General features: G+C 47.8%; 1 long non-coding RNA gene across 1 annotated transcript in view; it reads right to left on the bottom strand.

The window, feature by feature from the left end:
* The window catches only part of LOC143363121 (uncharacterized), a 36,787-nt gene extending 16,573 nt beyond the window's left edge, over window positions 1-20,214 (bottom strand). Inside the window, exons 1-2 of the long non-coding RNA XR_013083741.1 lie at window positions 19,815-20,214; window positions 4,710-4,775 (exon numbers count right to left, since the gene is read on the bottom strand). This is a non-coding gene — a long non-coding RNA (uncharacterized LOC143363121). The remainder of the gene's footprint in view (window positions 1-4,709; window positions 4,776-19,814) is intronic.
* Window positions 20,215-21,927: the final 1,713 nt, after the last annotated feature.

Below are 21,927 nucleotides of genomic sequence, written 5' to 3'. Positions count from 1 at the left end.
CTTCCTTTAAATCGGGTTCGCCGCGTGTCTCTCCTAGTGACTCCCCGATTCCGCATTGGGTGCGTTCACGAAGTTTCATCCTCGTAGTAGCTCCTCGGTTTCTCATCGGGTGCGTCTGCGTTTGACTCCAACCTTCCAGAGGTTCCCTGATTTCGCATCAGGTGTGTCCTCGACGTCAACTATCCTAGCGGCTCCCCGATCTCGCATTGGGTGCGTCCGCGTACCTAACTAACAAATTGAAACCATATTCCTGGGGTAACAACCCCTCGCCGGCCTCTCGCGTTGCTATCAGCCCTGGCTCGTAACAAGAAGCTGGTACTTTTGACCTAGTATACTATGAATTGCCTCTGCATCCCACAGAAAATAATGAACTTCCTGATCCGTATCATAAATGTCCACAGAACAACTCTTTCATTCAAGTAACTACAAACGGGAATTACTTCCTCATGTACCTTACAATAAAGAGGAATGGCTTAGGCTTATTTGTACCTGATACCTCACTTTCAAAGTAGTGGTAGTATGTAGCCCTTTTCTCTCAATTTGACAAAAACCAATACTTTGCTGCGTGTTATTTATTCAGAATTCTTCTTATTTCCTCCCTAATTTCTGAAGACGCAAGGCTTAGAAACTAGATTAATGAATTTTAATATTAAGAATATTAAACAGGACCGCAATGATGAACATATACAATTAGAGAATCGAGGAAATAATAGATACTGCAAAACTATTTTTGTATGTATTTTAGTTAAAAATGTTAATCAATATTTTTAAAACATTAAAAAAATATTGTTAAAGTCACATGAATAAACCATATAAGAAATTGAAAAAATAAAGATGACGTATGGAAAAAAAACTTTCCCACCAAGGGGATTCGAACCCCAGCGTATCCGCTCCGTAGTCCGACTCCCTAACCGATGTGCCAACCGGCGATGTTGGAAACGTTACGAACATTCTGGTATATACCGCACAAAATACAATCCATTTTTTCTCTTAAAACATTTCTTAGGTCAAACATTTACTTGTTTCAATGTAATAATGTTTAAAATGACTTAATATATACCTGTGATAAAACCAACAAGTGTAACTTTCCTCCTAATAGCAGAAACGGCGAAAAAATTCGGTTTTTCTTGTTTTTGACAAGGACTTCCCACAACAAAAAATCTAAAAAAAAATTGACGACACTGCCTGTTATGGTACTTTATCGGGGCACTAAACAGCAAAATAGCATGTTTTCATATTTTTGAGAAATGTACATTTTTCCGATTTTTTGGAGGTTTTTCATTTTTTGCGATCACAGTTTGCAAGAAAAAAATCTGAAAAAATTCTCAAAAATCTGTCCTAAGATCCAAAATATGCCACATTTTTTTCAGAATTTTAGGTAGCATCAGAGTGTGGAAAATGCGTGGAAAAGCGCGAAATCTAATTAACCCTGTAACTACTCTCACGGGCAAGATAGGGGGTTGAAATTTTGCTCAGAGGGGTTTTTCTGGGTCAGCTTTCGAATGGTTCATTAATCATTGAAAAACCTCTAAGGGCAGTTTTGACCATCTTAATCGGCTAGGCCCTTTATCGGGGAGGTCCTGACGCCTTTTCTTTTACAAAAAAAAAAAAAAACAGGTGTGGAGATCGGAGCTAGCTGAAGAAGAGGCCGCAGAGAGGGGGAAGGACCCTATCGGCGACAATGGGGTAGGCGACCAGGGGTGGGACGCCAGACCCCGGAGTTAGTAATTAAGCGACCGCCGGAGAGTGAGGTTGTCGGGAGAGTGTCTCTATAGTGTACACCTGAATAAATGAACTGAGTGTCGTAGCCCAACAGGATCGTACGGCGAGTATTATTTAACGACCCTAATACTAATAAAGACAGCATATCCCGGAATAACTTACGCGCTAAAACAACCAATAAAAAACGAGATAAAAACTTTAAAGCTAAGAACAATAAAAATAACAGAAATAAAACAAAATATGCGCGCTGTCAAGAATGGTTTAAAAATTGCCCAAGAAATTTAGTGGACGCGGTAATCTCGGGGGATTTAGAATGCACCATTAAACCACAAAAGCTACCGGATATAAATGCTATAAAAACACTATATGACAATCTATGGGGTGTAAAGGGCCCGGAAGAAATTAAAATTAAAACTGATGCAACAGCGGAAATTCCAACAGAACAAATAATAAGAAAAATAAAGAATGAAGAAATAATTGAAAGGATCGCAAAGATATCGAATAAGTCCGCTGCGGGACCAGATGGTATAAAGGTAGCACACTTGAGAAGAAATTATATCGATAGTATTTTGGCAAAAATATATAATATATTATTAATTAAAAGATACATCCCAAGACCATGGTTACAGAACCGGACAATCTTAATTCCAAAATTAGGAAAGACACAAAAGAGGCTAAAAACTGGCGACCTATAACCATCGGTTCACTACTGAGTCGAATATTTTCGGCACTTATTGACGCACGCCTGAGATCAAGTTTAAAACACAATATACATCACAAAGGCTGCGTAGCCAGCAATTGGTGCCTGAGTAACATTACCATCCTTAAGCATGCCATTAATGAGATGAAAAGCAACGATGGGGGAGTAATGATATCGATTGATATTACCAAAGCCTTTGATACGGTACCACACGCAGCAATATATGAAGCTCTAAGAGTCAAGGGCACTCCGGAACATGCAATAGAAATAGTAAGATCCATGTATTCAGACTGCACCACCACCATACGGGGAACAGAAGATACCAGCATAAATATAAAGCTCGAAAGGGGAGTGAAACAGGGTGATCCCTTGTCTCCTTTCCTTTTCAACACAGTGATCGACCATATACTAGACAAGATACAGAATACCACTGAAGGAATCTCACTCCCTGGAGGCAATGCAGCAATCCTAGCGTTTGCGGATGATATTGTATTATTGGGGAAAAACGCTTCAGAAGCGCAGAAACAAGCGCATATTCTTGTCAAGAAACTGCAAGAATTGGGCATGTCCATCGCGCCCGACAAGTGCTCTTGCTTTCAGGCGATAGCCATCAACAGAAGCTGGTTTATAAAGAACCCAGAAATTAACATCGGTGGGGATCTAGTTCAATACATCGGACCGGAAGAAACCTTTGCGTATCTAGGTGCTAGGATGGGCGCATGGAGAGACACTTATCGTAAAATAACACTTACAGAAATAAATAGGATAGTAAATAACGTTAAAAGATTAAAACTTAAACCTATGCAGAAAATAAAACTGATAGTGATGTATATTTTACCGAGATTTATCTATGAACTTACAACTTTCCCTTCTAGTAGTGGTACGTTAAAGATGATAGATTCCGACATTCGAGGCCATATCAAAGAAATCCTCCATCTCCCCGTTAGCACAGCTAACGGTCTCGTGTACGCGTACAAAAGGGACGGAGGATTGGGTATTCCCAAAATGGAGAACATTATAAAGATAGCGGCCCTCAATGCAGGGCTTAAACTAAAGGCCTCGAATGACCCCATCATTAGGGCCCTTGCGAATGAAGAAAACTTCAACAAAGCCCTAAAGGAAACGGCCAATTTGCTCAGGATCAACTGGCCAGCGGACGAGGTTGACCTTGCACATGCGAAAATAAGACTCAAAAGAAAGGCCTCGTTGGAATGGGGAAAACTTAAGTCCCAAGGACACGGGGTGAAAGAATTTCGAAATAACCCCGTAAGTAACACATGGCTTTATCGTCCAGAATATCTCCAGCCTTCGCGATTCAATGACGCGCTGAGGCTGAGAACGAATACAATCGGTACCAAGGTCGCCTTAAGCCGTTCAAAAAAGATTTCGGATGTAAGCTGCCGTAAGTGTAGATGCCAACCGGAATCATTGGGACATATCCTAGGCCTGTGCATAGCCACAAAGCCGTTAAGAATAAAACGCCATGATGAAATAAAAAATCTCTTAGCCGATAGAATTAGTAAGAGGGCAAACGTTTTGGTTGAAGCCTCGCATGATATGCAGTCAGGTAGCCTCAAACCAGACCTCGTAATAATACACGAGGAACGGCTGGACATAGTCGATGTTACTATCCGCTATGAACACAGGGAGTACCTAAAGACGGCATACGAAGAAAAATAAAAAAATATAATCGGCTAACAGAATTTTTAAAAAATAGATTTAAAAAGAATAAATTAGGGAAAGTCATACCAATCGTAATAGGTTGTAGAGGCGCGGTACCGGACTATACTATTAAGCTCCTAAAGGAGCTAAAAATAACAAAAAAAGACACCATCACCATGTCTATGATGGCACTCAGAGCGTCAATCGAGATCGCCAATATATTTATAGATTACGATTTCAATGCGTAAAATAATATAAAAAATATATATAAATATAAATTAACCCAATCGTAACAATAACTGGAGAGATAATAATAATCATTCGCGGCCTTCGACATATTTAGATTAAACTGAAAGTATTTTATTTTATTTTATTTTACTTTATTTTATCAATTGACTAAAGTGTAAATATAAATTTTATTAATTGACTAAGTATAAATATTTTATTATTGTAGATTATGAACGTATACATGACAAGAACGTGTACATTGACATGCAAACTATTATGACACGACTAATTGAAAATAGATTTGCTATGCAATTCAAAGTTTTATATTTTCTTTTAATTGAATCCAACAAGGGGAAAAAACCTTGGAAGAATGTCTCACAGTTTGCGCTGTAAAGACATAGAAATCTAGCCAAATGCCTCGTCATCTAATTAGTGACGCGCATGAATGGATTAACGAGATTCCCTCTGTCCCTATCTACTGGGTCTTATAAGCGTCAGGGACTTATATCATGGTATAACCCTGACGCACCAACCCCTCCTTCACGTGGTAGGACCTGGACACCTTCGGGTGACTAACGGGGCTCTGGTAAGAGAGTTCCTGCGTGAGTTCTCGCTCTGCGACGACCGCGGCTCTCGTAAAGAGAGTTCTTGCGGAGTTGTCGCTTTGCGAGGACCGCGGCTCTCAGAGAGCTCTGCGACAACCGCGGCTCTCTCATAAAGAGAGTTCTCGCGGAGTCATCGCTTTGCGATGACCGCGGCTCTCAGGGATCCCATGCGTGTGTTATCGCTTGCGATAACCGCGGCTCTCACCCGGAAGACTCCCCTCTGCCGCGACGACCCACCGGATACATCTGGTGGTATGTTGCAGAACGGGAGAAACGGGGGGCTTACCTTAACCGGTCGGCCCAACGGGGAGGCGAACCCCTTTTTTTTTTTTTTTTTTTTATCGTGAGGAAATGTTTTATACATACCCCGGCTCCCTGGGGGAAGCCGGGGTTATGTGGGATTCTCTCCGGGGGGCGGAGCCCCCGGAGACTACCCACTAAAACCTCACGCCCACCTAAGCTAAAGGGGAGGTGCCTGGATCACGCGAGTACTCAACAGGACACCTCCCAGCTATCATCATGCCCCGGGGGAGGGGTTAACCTCCCCCACTGCCTACGCTATAAGACCCCGGGCGGAGGGACCCGCCCGGTGTCCCCATCCCTGGAGCCTTCGGATTGGGCTTCCCGAGCCCCAGCTCGGTCCACCCACAGCTCCCGGAGTCCTCGTGTCCCGCTCGGGGCCGGTGTCCCGAAGGAACCAGCCCCGGCCGAGACAAGAAGACGCCGCCACCGGAAGGAAGGGCCGTCGGAGGCGCGATCCGGCACGCCCTGACCCTTCCTTTCCCCACACCCCCCACGTATCCCCCTCCCCAATCGGGGAGGGACGGACCGACACCCCCCTACATCGGGAAAATAACCCGGGGGTGTCGGCCTATCACGGGGGGAGCTATGCTCCCCCCCGGGGGCCCGGGTCAGCTCACACCCCGAGCCCCCAAGTTCACCGCCCCCAGTTGTGGGGGCATAACAGGGCGCGGGGAAACTCCCCGCGCCAGACCCACTCCGCCCCCCACCACCGGGGGCACACGTTGGCGCGGGGGAGACCCCCGCGCCCTCCCTACCCTCTCCGCCCCCCTCCTGGGGGGCACACGTCGGCGCGGGGGTCGTCCCCGCGCCCACATCCTCCTCGCGGAGCCCGGGTCCCGTTCCCGGGCCCGCTCGGCGGCCTCCTTCTGCTGAATAACTTCATCGCAGAAGGAGGCCGGGGAGGCGAACCCCTTGAACAAACCCTTAACCTCTAAGCTGAAGAACGCGGTGAGAGAGGTCCCGTGTTTTACACGGGCGGTCGGTGGGTCCACCGGCCATTAGCGTCTAACCTCAGGACACCTGGCGAAATCTTGAGCGAAATAGCCTTCTCCCCGGAAAGGGCGTCACCCGGGGAGCGACTGGTTTTCGTCTCTACTCGTGGGAACAAATATGGTATCCAGGAAACAAAACACAAAACGGAAGAAGGATGAAGGGAAGGGAGTAAAGGAAGAAGGAGGAAAAGCGGAGACAAAAAAGCAAGTCCAGGACTTAATACAATTGAACTCGGAGTCTGACAGAAACACAAGCTCCGACACGGAATCCGATACAGGCTCAGAACACTCTCGAGCAGGTCGACAAAAACCGAAAGGCAATAAGCGGAACAATGATCAACGATCCAGCGACACGGACACGCCGCTCTCGAACAAGAAAATTCCGAAAAGCGACCCCAAAGTCATTGATGAGGACGACTCAACACAAGACTCAATCATGACAAACAGCAGCATGGACTCTGACTCTGACCAGAGCCCATGCGAAAAACTCCGTACGCTCTTTGTCAAAATAGGCCTGACAAAAGAGCAACAAAACGAGGCCAACAAAATAATCTCTGTAATCGAAACCCAAAACAAAGCAATTATCCAGGACCGAATGGAAATGGAAAAACTCAAAAAGGAAATGGCAACTACAAGAGAGGAATTACAAGCATGAGCTCAGCTACTCCAGAAAGTCAAAACCATGGACGATAAATTTAACAGGCTATCTGAGAAATTAGATAGCCTGATGGCAACAAAACAACACACTTGCCAAAACATCCAAGCAACTAAGCCGATGTCATACTCGGGCATTACCAAAACGAACCGTAACACGAGAGCCGTTACGAAAAAGATGGAGGTAAAACAGGCAAAGCCAGTGGTAGCAATCTACCCTGGCAAAGGAAGCGATATCTCCAGCAGCGAGGAGACCAGGAAAGCTCTAGCGGATTGCATCAATCCAACAGAGCAAAACATCAGAATCCGGAACATAAGGAAGATAGGGAATTCCGGCATTCTGATAGAAACAGAAACAAAAGAGGACCTTGAGCAAGTCCTCAGAAATGAAAAACTCAAAGCAAAGATGGAAATTGGTCCCCTCCCAAAGAGGAGACCAAAAATAATAATACTAGGAGTTCCCTCGGAAACCTCAGAGGCGGAACTCCTCAAAGCAATAAAGAAACAAAACCTCGACCGAAACACAGAGGATAACATAGAGAAGGAGTTTAAACTCCTATTCAAAACGGGTCGCAAAGAAAAGGGAACCACGAACTGGGTGGCAGAAGTCTCCCCAGAAGCCAGGAAAACTCTACTAGGTAGGAATCGAGTCTTCGTAGGCTTCTACGCCTACGGAGTAAAAGACTTTATAATAGCAAGCCGCTGCTACAAGTGCCAGGCATTTGGGCATGTGTCCAAACACTGTAAGACAAAAGTTGACACGTGCGGCCACTGCGGCCAGGACGGGCACCAGTATAAGGATTGCCCGAACAAAACAGAAAAGCCCATTTGCATAAACTGCAAAAGGGCAAACAAGCCAGCCAACCACGGGTCCAGAGAACAGTCTTTCCCTGCGTACAAACACGCACTGGAAATTAGTATCAGTCGAATAGACTTTGGCAACGAATAAAAAAAGACCCATGGATAATAACGATAATTCCCACAATGTCTCAGACGGTGAAACCATACAACAACACAACTCAAATACAAATAAAATAACCATAGCCCAAATTAACGCCAGGAACTCTAGAGTTGTCATGGAGGAATTAAGGCTCTTAGCGGAGAAAGAGGACATTGATCTCCTTGCAATACATGAGCCCTACTCGTACACCAACACCTTCAATATAAGGTCCATGGGAAGTGCGGAAGTAATACTAGACACCAAGCTTTTCTCACAGAATATATCAAGGAACACAACCAAGAGCGCAATAGTCATCTTCAACCCGAATCTCATAGTACTTAAACTAGATCAATTCTGTAACACACACTTGACGTACGTCGAGGTCACAGCACCAGGTAAGACGTTCTACCTAGTCAGTGCATACTTCCAGTGCTCGGACAGAATAGAACCGTATATCCACTACTTAGACAACACATTACAAAAACTAAAAAGAGAAAACGTCATAGTCGCTAAATCAGTCCTCTGGTACAATCCAGAGACTGATAACAGAGGCTTAGACATGGAGGACCTCATAGCGCAACATAATCTGCATATTGCTAACCAACCATCAAGGGTCACAACCTTCGACAATGATCGAGGGAAATCTAATATTGATGTAACGCTCGCAACACACACATGCATAGACAATATTCACGATTGGCACATTCACGACAAAATCACAACAAGTGATCACAACTTGATTACCTTCAAGCTCCACATAACAGAAACCGTTGGACACACAGCGCAGTCAAACCGCTTCAACCTGAAGCGTGCCAATTGGGATAGATTCGACCGAATCCTTCAGCCTACAGAAGTCGATCTATGCACAGAAGAGGCCACTCCAGAAATGACGGCCCAGAGATCTGCCGAGCTTGAAGGGAAGCTAGTTTCTGCTTGTGAGAGATCTATACCAAGAAAAAGCAGATTCAAAAAATCAGTTCCCTGGTGGAACCGAGACCTCGACAAACTGAAAAAAGAAGTGCGTGAACTCAGAAGAAAATTCCAACAGACTAGAAACGCTACACAACAAGAAAGACACAAACAGCAGTACCGAAGTACCAAAAACAAATACACTGCACTAATCCGCAAAACCAAACCGAGTAGCTGGCGCTCCTTCGTCACAGACAAAGGAAACTCAGACCCATGGGGAATTGTATATAAATTACAAACAGGCAAAATCCAAACAGCTAAAGCCTGCAGCAACATTAAAGGAAATGGGCAAGAAACCACCTCCTGGGAACAGACCAACAGGCTCCTGCTAAACAGCCTGATTCCTGATGACAACTCAGAGACCGAAACGTCGTGGCAGAAACAGATTCGCTCCAGTACAGAATCCCCACCAAACACTGAAAATACACCGGCTTTCACGATGATAGAGACTCGGAATGTAATAGCACAGCTCAAAGTAAGAAAGCCCCGGGACTAGACCTCCTGGAGGCGGAAATTATCAAGAAGGCCTGGCCAAAACTGCACAGAGAAATTAGACACCTCTTTAACACTTGTCTCTTCTCCGGTACCTTCCCGGAGAAATGGAAAAAAGGAGTAATCAGGGTTCTCCTCAAAAGCGATGACAAAGATGCGTCTGACCCAAGGTCATACAGACCAATATGCCTATTGCCAATTCTCAACAAAGTCCTGGAAAAGCTAATAGCTATGAGACTCTCTGCCATATTGGATTCGCATCCGCATTCAGCCCAGCAACAATACGGCTTCCGCAGCGGCCGCTCAACGGAAGACGCAATTACCAATGTACGACAGACAGTTGCACAGTATAACGAGAAATATGCAATAGCTCTGCTATTTGACATATCCGGCGCTTTCGATAACGTATGGTGGCCAACTATACTCCAGCACCTGAAAAAGAGGAAATGACCACGAAATATATACAGACTAATCCAAAGCTATCTCTCAGGCAGAACAATGCAAATACACGACAAAAATTACACAATCTCCAAAGCAGCCACCAAAGGATGCCCGCAAGGCTCTGTCCTTGGGCCCAAATTTTGGAACTTAATATTCAACGATCTGCTGAACACAGTCGAAAGTAACAATATAGAACACGTCGCATATGCAGACGACCTAATGGTGATAATACAAGGAAATTCCAGAATAGAAATGGAAGTGAAAGCCAATAATGCAGCAAAAATAATCACGGAGTGGTGCAATAAGCACAAGCTAACACTCTCCAAACAGAAAACAGAAATGATACTCTTGAAAGGACTCCTGGACATTAGAAGGCCACCTACTGTTAAAATAGGAGACACCTCCATCCTCATGAAAAGTACCGTAAGATACCTCGGTATACATTTTGGAACTAGATTCAATGTCACGCCACATGTGCAACATGTGACCAAGAAAAGTAAAGTCATATTCCATCGGTTCGCACAAGTAGCGAAATCCTACTGGGGACTTAGCTACAGAACCACGATGACAATGTACAAGGGCGTCTTCCTAGCCATCGCGTGCTATGCGGCCGCCGGCTGGAGCGACAAACTAAACGTGCACCACATCAGGAAACTCCAATCAGCGCAAAGATATGCCCTCCTTAGGGCAACTAGAGCATACCGCACAACTTCCAATGAAGCGCTCAGAATAATCGCAGCCGCTCCACCTATCGACATAGTAATGTCGGAAAGGAGGAGAGCTATATATAACATCAGAAAAGGCTTAGAAACCAAGTTCGGGGATAAGCTATTCAAACCCCCCAGTACACAGGACCAAGACTTAGCACAATTGGAACTGAAGGAAATAGAACTACAAATCAGGCACCACACAGCGGTCCTATGGCAAGACCGATGGAGTCAGGCGCACCTTGGTCTATTCACCAAGGAGTACTTTCCGAATGTCCAAAGCAGACTAGACGCAAAACACATGAACCCAGACTTCTACACCTCACAGCTCCTCTCAGGGCATGGGAAAATAAACAGCAAACTGAGGAAACTAAATCTGATTAGCTCCGACCTCTGTAGCTGCGGAGAAGCAGACACAGTAAAGCACATAATCTATGACTGCCCACTAAACCACAACGAAAGACAAGAGCTGGCAAAAGACCTAAACGAGTCTCGAATCACGTGGCCGTGTGATCTTCAGAAGTTGGTCGAAATCAATGCGTTCAAGCATTTTCGGAAATTCGCAACAACCACCATGAGACGTAGAGAATAAGGAAGAGTCAATAACATACAAGGCAACCACCCTGACGATCCCTCGCACAGGTGATACCCCCGGGTATTGGAGATCGTAGGGTTTAACAAGCAAGAACGGCTACCATACCGTCGCCGCAACCTGCTAGAGACCGAAGCGCTAAGCTGGTAACTCCGCCTCCTCGTGGCCCCCGCTGGTAACGCTCCTGTGTCGGTGCAAGCTGACACGGTAGCGGCTAAGCGAGTAACTTCTCGTACGGGACGGTCTACCCTTGTGATGATCCTTAAATGGTGAACGAGGGGTTTTTCCAAGTCAGTCCATAACACCTAAGGACATACGGACCCTCTGCAGTTGTTTCTAAAGGCTAGAACCCAACAACGCCGGTATAAGACGCCTAGAGCGACTTCGGTACGGCAAGAGTGAGCGTAGCACCATAGCTCTTTATGTAGACAATAAACTGTTCCTATCTACTGGACTTCACCGCTAGGTGGCGCAGAGTACTGACGCGTCTTCATGTCGCTCCGTATTAAAAGTGTTATCTAAGGAATAATTAATTAAAGTTATTCAGGAAGCAGTATTAGTTGTTGTGAACACTTATGCGAAAAATCTCAGTGATCAAATCAGTGCGGAGAAAGTTATTAGCGAAAATCCGGTTGGCGTCGGTCGGCAGGACGCCGTAGTGACGCGCCGAAACTAATAACGGACATCTCCCGTATTCAAACGATAGGAAAGTGCTGCATTCACCCGTGCACGCGATACTAGTGTAGTGAAACACGACGCGAGTGTTTCCATGACACAGGAAGGCCTCAGTGAATAATTATTAAGAAATTAGTAAAGTGACGCGCGAGTGACCGTCATCTTGGACGCCATATTGGCCTTTATCCCGCCAATTTTCCCACCATCTGGACGCCATCTTGGACGCCATATGGGACGCCATCTTGGACGCCATACCGAGCGCCCCCCGAACGCCATCTGGAATTCACACTCCACACCACACCGAAAACCGCCATAACACGCAGGCTCACCAACTACGGTAGCGCCACCCCACCGGGTAAGCGCCGAACCGAAAAATGACTCCGTCGTCATTTTTAAAAAAACCCGCGAAGAAAACCCAGGAGGATAAGACGAAACCGGTGAAAGGCATGCAGAACAAACAGAAACAACGACTAAAGACAACACCAATGACAGGAAAGCCCACAAACGGACAAGTACCAATGGAAACAGATACACAAAGTAATAAACGACCAAAAGACGACTCCTCAGACGAGTCGGACTTATCGCCACAGCGAGAAAACACAAAAAAGACGAAATCAAACACAGACGGGCTATCCACGGGAACAAATTATCAAAATACTGACATGAATTCGGAATCTGACACAGAGGCAAATATCTACCCAGAGACAGACCTCAAAAAATGCTGCAACCGGAACCAATGCTGCAGGGACGTCGAAACAACGGACAAAAAACAAACTGCTAAGGAAAAGGCAGACAAAATCACGACAGAACTCATGAACACCCTCACAGCCGAAGGAAGCGGAATCCAGAAACCCACCCTCACCAAAATCAGCAAAAGCTTCACGGAGATGCAGAGCTTGATAACCGAGGTTCTGATGGACAACAACCACCCCGAGGGCCAACTACACTCCACCATCAGAGATAACGAGAAGAGCACCAGGCCGCCCACCGATCAGCGACCACCGACCTTTGCCGAGATCGTGGGTATAAACTCGAAAACAGCGGCGCTGTCAACCCTGAAACAAGATCCCCCCAGCGTTATAACCATCAGACCAAACGACAGCATGAAATACAGCTCCAGCGACACAACAAAGGAAGCAATAATGAAAATGATCTCCCCGGCCAGGCAAGCCCTACAGGTCAAAAATATCAGAAAGATTCAGGGAAACGGAATCCTAATCGAGACTGCGAAGAAGTCCGACATACAGAGCATATTGAAGAATAAGGAACTAACGGAAGCAGGCTTCTCCATGACAGCACCAGCGAAGAAAAACCCGCGCATTATCATCTACCGGGCCCCACGCATGACGGACGACGAACTGTTGGACAGCATAACCGCGCAGAACGACGTACCCATCGAGGCCAAAAACAAATTCAGGCAGCAAACCAGGATAGCCTTCAAGACCGGCGACAAAGACAAGGACACCTGTAATGTCATCCTGGAACAACTTTAATCCCGAAAGCCGGGAAAGATACCAAAGACGCCAAAAATTGGCGCCCGATCACAATCGGTTCACTGTTGGGTAGGATTTACTCCGCGATGATAGACGCAAGACTGCGGAGGGCAATCAGGAATAGCAGGAGGCAAAAAGGATTTACCACGGAGGACGGTTGTAAATACAACGTCTCCATTCTAGACAAGGTGGTAAAGGAAATGAAGGAAAGGTCGGGAGGAGTCATCATAGTCGTCGACATCTCCAAAGCGTTCGATACGGTCCCCCATAGGGCTGTGGGGGATGGGCTACGTATAAAAGGTCTGCCGCCAACAGTTTCAAACTACATCGAAAGGATTTACGACGACTGCTGGACGGAAATTAAGACCAAAGAAGAAAATATAAGGATCAAATTAAATAGAGGGGTAAAGCAGGGCGATCCACTATCGCCACTGCTATTCAATACAATCATAGACCCCATTATTGACAATGTGGACGAGACGACGGAGGGTGTTAAGATTGGAGACGAGAAAGTCTCCATTCTTGCTTTTGCGGACGATCTGGTCTTGATAGCCGAGTCCGCAAAAGAGGCAACACGCCAAATAAATAAAGTATGCAATTATTTAGATAGTCTGGGCATGAGCATACAAGCCGATAAATGCGCGACGTTCCAGATCGTCCGCAAATGCAAAACATGGCACTTAAAAGATCCTAAAGTGTGGATGGGCGAGCAATGCTTGCCAGCATCAACGCCAGATGATATAATTAAATACTTAGGCGTATACCTAAGCCCATGGTCGGGAATGCAGCGAGTGGAAATTCGCAATATACTCCAGGCAGCAGAGAACATAAGGACGATGGGGCTTAAACCTCATCAGAAAATAAACTTAATCAGAGTTCATATGCTGCCGAAATATATACATGTGCTGGTCGCGAGTCCGCCGCCGCTAAACCTCTTGGAGGAATTAGATTGTAACGGTTGCGTCTCGCTTGCGTGGAGGCGCGAGCGAGGCGCGCGGTCCCTCCCCTGGATTCGCTCAGCGACCAGGGTTCGTCGGGGAGGGAGGAGGAAATGGTTTAATAAAGTAAGATGCGCTTGGTGGTAAATAAACTAATTTTATTCTTAATGAGAATGCTTAATAAGAGCCAAACAAAATAACTAATTTTTCAAGTGCCAGCAAATGTGAAATAAACTCAAAGATAAATTATAAAGAACGCGGAGCGGTCCGTGGGCTATCCGCCCGGATTTCCCGACGGTCCGGCGACGGGCTGGTGAAGGCCGGTTGTCTCTCCCCGGGCCTATTGACAATTAAATAACGAGCAGTCAGTGGACCGTAACGGTGGATTCTGACGCGGGTGGCTTATCACTAATTATACGGCTTAGTCTACGCGAAAAGTATAATCTACGGTAACCGCGGGACGCCGGCACGGTTTTCGAGTTTCGACGGTATACGCGGGAAATACGCGACGCGGGCGAGACGCGCTCGCTGGAACGGTGCCTGCCGTCGGACGTCCTCGGCGCGGTTCGGGTACGGTCGCGACGCGTGTAGAGAACGCGGTGTGCGGGGAGCGCGGGCGAGCCGGACTCGCTAACGTGATTGTGATTCGGGCGCTCTCGGCGCGATCCCGAGCTCTCCCGATCCTCGAGGTGGTGTATCCGCCGCGGCCCAGCGAACGATAGTGAATCGGTTGTTTCCTGGTGGCTGGGCGCGCGGGGCGTGGAGAGGAGAGGGTAAGGGATCCGCGGAACCCCCCACCCGTCGTCCCCGCCTCGACCGCGGCTCGAGCACGTAGGCACAGACGTAAACCTAATGCCTACGGCCCGAAACCGGCGAGGGCGCTCGTCTCCGGTAGTATACCGAGAGGCGAGCTCCACACGCTGCTGCGGCCGATCGACGACTAACGTGCGGAGCGCGACGCTGGATCCCTGAGGGGAGTGCGGGACGCGGGAACAGGTCCAGGTGGTAGGGATGACGGTCCGGAGTGTCGTATCCTCGGTGCTCTGAAAAGAGCAAGCCGGTGATCGACTGCCTCCCAGGATCCCGGTCGCGGTCTCGGTTTCGCGTAGGGGACGTAAACCCACTTACGCTCTGCCGATTCCAGCGCCTCGTCGTATTCGCCCGATAGTATACCGCGGCTAGCACGAGTTGGCGCGGCTGCGAGAGGATCTGGGCCCGGGTGTTCACCCGAGAGCTGCTCCAGACCAACTCCGGCTTCGGCTGGTTCCGTCGCGATCTTTATAGCCCGAACGCGGACCTCGTGTGCTCATTCGCGAATCGTCGGCACACTGCGATTGGTCCGCGCTCGGGCTGGATTCCGCGGATTGGCGCGCGGCTATCCCGCACCGGTGATTGGTGCGGGCTAAGGTACAGAACGACTCGCAACGAGACACATACGTCTCGTTGCAAGATCAAGAGGTAAAACAAATCATAAAAAAGATCCTGCATCTCCACCCGTCAACAACGGATGGATTACTATATACAGGTAAAAGGAACGGAGGCCTGGGTATTCAAAAGATTGCGGACATAGTCCGCATCGCAAAACTCCGCAACGGCCTCCGAATGGGAAATAGCGAGGATCAGGCGGTGGTTGAGGCCTACCGAAGACAGGAGGATATTTTAGCCAAGTACGCTAGATCGGTAGGCCTCCAGTGGCCAGTAACAGAGAAAGAACTGGAATCCACTCGCTGCAAATTGAAAAGAAAGTGCTATGAAGAATGGGGACAGCTCATCTCCCAGGGCCAAGGCGTATTCGAGTTTGTCGACGACAAGCACGGTAACGTCTGGCTATATCGGCCAGAACTACTGAAGCCATCTCGCTACTTAGATGCGCTCAAGATTCGGAGTAATACTTTCGGCACAAGAGTAGCATTAAGGAGAACTAGAAGGGAAATAGACCCAATGTGCCGAAAGTGTAAGATTCAGGCAGAAACACTGGGACACGTGTTGGGTAATTGTATCCACACGAAACCATCACGAATTCACAGACACAATGAGATCGTGAATCTAATTGAAAAGAAGGCGCCAAGAGGTTCCGCGGTATTTACGGAGCCCACGGTGAACGTGGCCGGAGAACTGAAGAAGCCGGATCTGGTTATCAAAGACCAGGAAGGCAAGCTCCTAGTAGTGGACGTAACGGTTCGCTACGAGGATAAGGATAATCTCCGGAAAGCTCGAATTGATAAAATAGAAAAGTACAGAGACACCGCGGAACTCTTAAAAGTGAAAATGAAATGTAAAACAGCTGAAGTACTACCAGTGGTAGTAGGCTGCAGAGGCGCCATACCAGCAGGGACCGTAAGGAACCTGAAAATCCTGGGTTTCAAAAAGAGCGACATTGTCACAGTAGCAATGATTGCCCTCCGTTCGTCGATAGAAATCGCGAACACTTTTATCGACTACGATTGACGATAATCGTTGAATATATTTATTTTACTCTACGTGTCGTAGTTGTCCTATTTATTGAACTGGACGCGGCTTCGGCCAAAGAAAGGTTTTATTACTGACACGGCACAAGCTAAGAATATTTTTTAATGCTTTTAGGCCTTGGACAAGGCCTATGGCCAAATGACGAAGCAGCTGCCAGCTGAACGAATTGTAGCCCGCTTGGCTCTTTACACCAAGCGGTGCGAGTCTCCGGTGACACTATTGTGCAGCGAGGCGCGGGCGGATTCTATGGACAATGGACTTAGAATCCGGGGCGACACCTCCTCGCGGTTTTCCCTGGACGCGCGTCTCTGCCGCACGACGAAGTTCGCCTCCCGAAAGGGTACCCGTTACTAATTTTTCCAAGTGCCGAGGCAGGCCCTTTGGCAGTGGCCTAGAAAGTAGGCCTCGGATATGACGTTACTCCATTCTTGGAATGTTTGTATTTATTTTTATATACCCAACGAGGGGGTCAACCTCGGAAGTCTACGGCTGCGACGGCAGTTCGTACAGGAAATAGCCAAATGCCTCGTCATCTAATTAGTGACGCGCATGAATGGATTAACGAGATTCCCTCTGTCCCTATCTACTGGGTCTTATAAGCGTCAGGGACTTATATCATGGTATAACCCTGACGCACCAACCCCTCCTTCACGTGGTAGGACCTGGACACCTTCGGGTGACTAACGGGGCTCTGGTAAGAGAGTTCCTGCGAGAGTTCTCGCCATGCGACAACCGCAGCTCTGGGAAGAGAGCTCTTGCGGAGTTGTCGCATGGCGGGGACCGCGGCTCTCAGAGAGCTCTGCGTGAGTTGTCGCTCTGCGACAACCGCGGCTCTCTCATTAAGAGAGTTCTGGCGGAGTCATCGCTTTTGCGATGACCGCGGCTCTCAGGGAGCCCATGCGTGTGTTATTGTTCGCGATAACCGCGGCTCTCACCCGGAAGACTCCCCTCTGCCGCGACGACCCACCGGATACATCCGGTGGTATGTTGCAGAACGGGAGAAACGGGGGGCTTACCTTAACCGGTCGGCCTAACGGGGAGGCGAACCCCTTGAACAAACCCTTAACCTCTAAGCTGAGAACGCGGCGAAAGAGGTCCCGTGTTTACACGGGCGGTCGGTGGGTCCATCGACCATTAGCGCAACCTCAAGACACCTGGCGAAATCTTGAGTGTAAAAGCCTTCTCCCCGGAAAGGGCGTAACCCGGGGAGCGACCGTCTTTCGTCCCAACTCGTGGGAACAAACATGAATAAACTGACCAAAACACTTAATAAAAAGAAGAAGACGGGAGGAAAGAAGGAAGAAAAGAAAGGAGAAAAGAAGACGGAAGAAAAGAAGACGGGCTGGGAGGTGGAAAAAGAAACGACCCAGACAGACAGGGACATAGCTACTGTCTGGGACGACGAATCTGACGAATACACGGACGATCCCTACGATACAGAGTGGGACATGAGTCAAGATGACTTTAATTGGGAATTTCCCAAATGTAGAAAAAGGAAGAACAAGCGACCAGGTGACCCGTACAACGAGTCACACAAGAAATTAGTCAAAGAGGTAAAAATTGAGCTGGAGCGGCTCGAAGAAAATCTAAGACCAGAGGAAGAACTCAGAAGGTTCCTCAGGGGACTCACAGAGCCCGAACGTAAGAAAGGAGAAGAACTCCTAAACGCCCTTCTTAGGGAACACGAGGAGGATAAGACGGAAGCGAGGGAGTTCAATATCGAACTCATTAGAGACAACAAGTCTCTAAAGGAAAAACTGGAACAGCAAAAGGAGCACAGCTCCATGCAGGACCAGATGGACAAAGTCACAGAAAAACTCAACGAGCTATCTGCAAAGATAGACTCGATGCCTGAGAAGAGTCGCGGCCAGGAGGTTCCACCCCCGAAGCCGTTGCTCTACTCAGACATAATAAGAGCAAACAAGGCAACTAAGCAGCTGGCCAAGAGGACCCCTGTAACAATGTCCAAGCCAGCTGCAGCAATCTACCCTGTAAAGGGTAGTAAGATAAAGAACAGCGACGAGACCAAAAAGGTACTGTCGGATTGCATCAATCCGACAGAACAGAAAATAAGAATACGGAACCTGAGGAAACTCGGGAACTCCGGTATTCTTATAGAAACTGAGACAACCGAGGACCTTGAGCAAGTCCTCGGAAATAAGAAACTAAAAGAGAAAGTGGACATTGGTCCCCTCCCCAAGAGGAGACCAAAGATCATAATATTTGGAATCCCCTCGGAGACATCCGAGGAGGATATCCAAAAAGCAATCAAGAACCAGAACCTGGAACTTGACTCGAAGGCAAAACTAGAAGAGGAGTTTAAACTCCTCTTCAAAACAGGCAAGAAGAACAGTGAAACCACCAACTGGGTGGCAGAAGTATCAGTAAAGACCCGGAAAATCCTGCTGGACAGGAACCGGGTCTTCATAGGGTTCCAAGCCTACGGGCTCAAAGATTACATTGCTGCGACACGTTGTTTCAAATGCCAGTCATTTGGGCACGTGTCAAAGCACTGCAAAGCAAAAACCGACACGTGCGGGCACTGCGGTAAAGACGGGCATAGTTATGACAAATGCCCGTCGAAAGAAGAGAAACCGTCATGCATTAATTGCAAGAGAGCAGGCAGACCATTCAACCATGGTCTGCGAGACAAGAACTGTGCAGCGTTTAAACACGCAATTGAATTGTGCCTTAGTCGCACAGACTTCGGCACTTAGAGAAATAAAGGCAAAATAACCCTGACGATCCTTCGCAGGTAATACCTCAACTACTGGGTATTCGGGATCGTAGGGTGAAATAGTCATGAGAACGGCTACCACACCGTTGACGAAACCTGCTAGAGACCGAGCGCTAAGCTGGTAACTCCGCCTCCTCGTGGCCCCCGCTGGTAACGCTCCTGGGTCGGCGCAAGTCGATTCGGTAGCGGCTAAGCGAGTTACTTCCCGTACGGGACGGTCTACCCTTGTGATGATCCTTAAGTGGTGAACGAGGGGTTTTTCCAATGCCCAAGTCCACAACATCTACGGGCTGTTCCCTTTGCATGGTCAGCCGGAAACCATACTCCACCAGTAGTGGGGTGCAACTGCACTCCAAACTGGTACTCAACTTAGGTTGAGGTGCCCTGATCGTGCATCAAAACGATCCCTATCCCTGCGTTCCGAACGCCTTTAGGAACAAAGGGGAGGCGTGTTGGCCAACAGGCTAAGGTACCGCCTTTGGAAAAAACGTAAACCTCTGTCCCTATCTACTTTCTAGCGAAACCACTGCCAAGAAGACCCTGTTGAGCTTGACTCTAGTCTGGCATTGTAAGGAGACATGAGAGGTGTAACATAAGTGGGAGATGGTAACATCGCCGGTGAAATACCACTACTTTCATCGTTTCTTTACTTACTCGGTTGGGCGGAGCGCGTGCACCGAGGTCTTATGACCCGGTTGTCACGGTGTTCTAGAGCCAAGCGTGTAAGAGTGGCGTGAGGCTTAACGGCGGATCGCCGACAATACTCCCGCGTGATCCGATTCGAGGACACTGCCAGGCGGGGAGTTTGACTGGGGCGGTATATCTGTCAAAGAATAACGCAGGTGTCCTAAGGCCAGCTCAGCGAGGACAGAAACCTCGCGTAGAGCAAAAGGGTTATCTTATCTTTCAGCCCGTGATTGGTTGGTCTTCCTGCTTTCTTGCAGTTTATGCAAGTAGGTTTCTCTTCTTTTGTCGGGCATTCCTTGAATGAATGCCCGTCCTTACCGCAGTGCCCACACGTGTCGGTTTTTGCCTTACAGTGCTTTGCAACGTGCCCAAATGACTGGCATTTGAAGCAGCGTGTTGCAGCTATGTAATCTTTTAACCCGTAGGCATGGAATCCTATAAATACCCGGTTCCTGTTTAACAGGATTTTCCGGGTTTTGGGGGAGACCTCTGCCACCCAGTTGGTGACTTCTCTGTCTTTCTTCCCTGTCTTGAAGAGGAGTTTGGACTCCTCTTCTAGTTTTTCCTCCGAATCCAGTTGGAGGTTTTGTCTCTGTATTGCTTTAAGGAGTTCCGCCTCTTATGTCTCAGAGGGGACTCCAAATATGATTATTTTTTGTCTCCTCTTGGGGAGGGGACCAATGTCTAGTTTCTTTCGCAGTTTCTCATTGCTGAGGACTTGCTCAACGTCCTCAGCTGTTTCGGTCTCTATCAGAATGCCGGAGTTCCCGAGTTTCCTCAGGTTCCGGATTCTGATTTTCTGTTCTGTCGGATTGATACAATCCGACAGGACCTTCTTGGTCTCGTCACTATTCTGTATTTTACTACCCTTTACTGGGTAGATGGCTGCACCTTAATTATGTCCGAGTATAGGAGCGGCTTAAAGGACAGGGCCTCTTGAGCACGACTCCTCTCGGACGAAAGCTTGTCTATTTTGGCTGAGAGCTCATCGAGTCTCTCTGTTATTTTCCCTATTATTTGTTCTTGCATGGAGCTCTGCTCCTTTTGCTTATCTAGTTTTTCCCTCAGAGCCGTGTTATCTCTGTGGAGTTCAAGTCTGAACTCCTTGGCTTCTGTTTCCGCTTCCTCATGCTCCCTGAGTAGGGAGTTTAGGAGCGCCTCTCCTCTGTTACGTTCTGAGTTAGTAAAACTAGTAAGACTAATACTACAGAGGAACCTTCATCAACCGTTCATCAAACCGCTCTAATTCAATTTTGACCTCTTTGATCAGCTTTTTGTGTGACTCGTTGCACGGGTCACTTAGCCGCTTATTCTTCCTTTTCCTGTCTTTGGGAAAATCCCATTTAAAGTCCTCTGGACTTAGATCCGAATATGAATCGTCTGTGTATATGTCCAATTCGTCGTCCCAGACAGTAGCTATGCCCTGTTCTGTCTGGGTCGTTTCTTTATCCACCTTCGTCTTTCCTTCAACTTCCTTTTTCCACGTTCCTCCTGCCTTCTTCAATTTTGGTTTTGATATTTTAAGCTTATTCATGTTTGTTCCCACGAGTTGGGACGAAAGACGGTCGCTCCCCGGGTGACGCCCTTTCCGGGGAGAAGGCTATTTCTCTCAGGTTTCGCCTGGTATCCTGAGGTTAGACGCTAATGGCCGGTGGACCCTCCGACCGCCCGTGTAAAACACGGGACCTCTCTCACCGCGTTCTTCAGCTTAGAGGTTAAGGGTTTGTTCAAGGGGTTCGCCTCCCCGTTGGGCCGACCGGCTAAGGTAAGCCCCCCGTTTCTCCCGTTCTGCAACATACCACCGGATGTATCCGGTGGGTCGTCGCGGCAGAGGGGAGTCTTCCGGGTGAGAGCCGCGGTTATCGCGAACGATAGCACACGCATGGGCTCCTGAGAGGCGCGGTCATCGCAAGGCGATGAC

Source organism: Halictus rubicundus, unplaced genomic scaffold (assembly GCF_050948215.1).
Source record: "Halictus rubicundus isolate RS-2024b unplaced genomic scaffold, iyHalRubi1_principal scaffold0022, whole genome shotgun sequence".
NCBI lineage: Eukaryota > Metazoa > Arthropoda > Insecta > Hymenoptera > Halictidae > Halictus > Halictus rubicundus.
The sequence above is the reverse complement of the archived record's forward strand: the minus strand, read 5'-3'. Positions and strand labels throughout refer to the sequence as shown.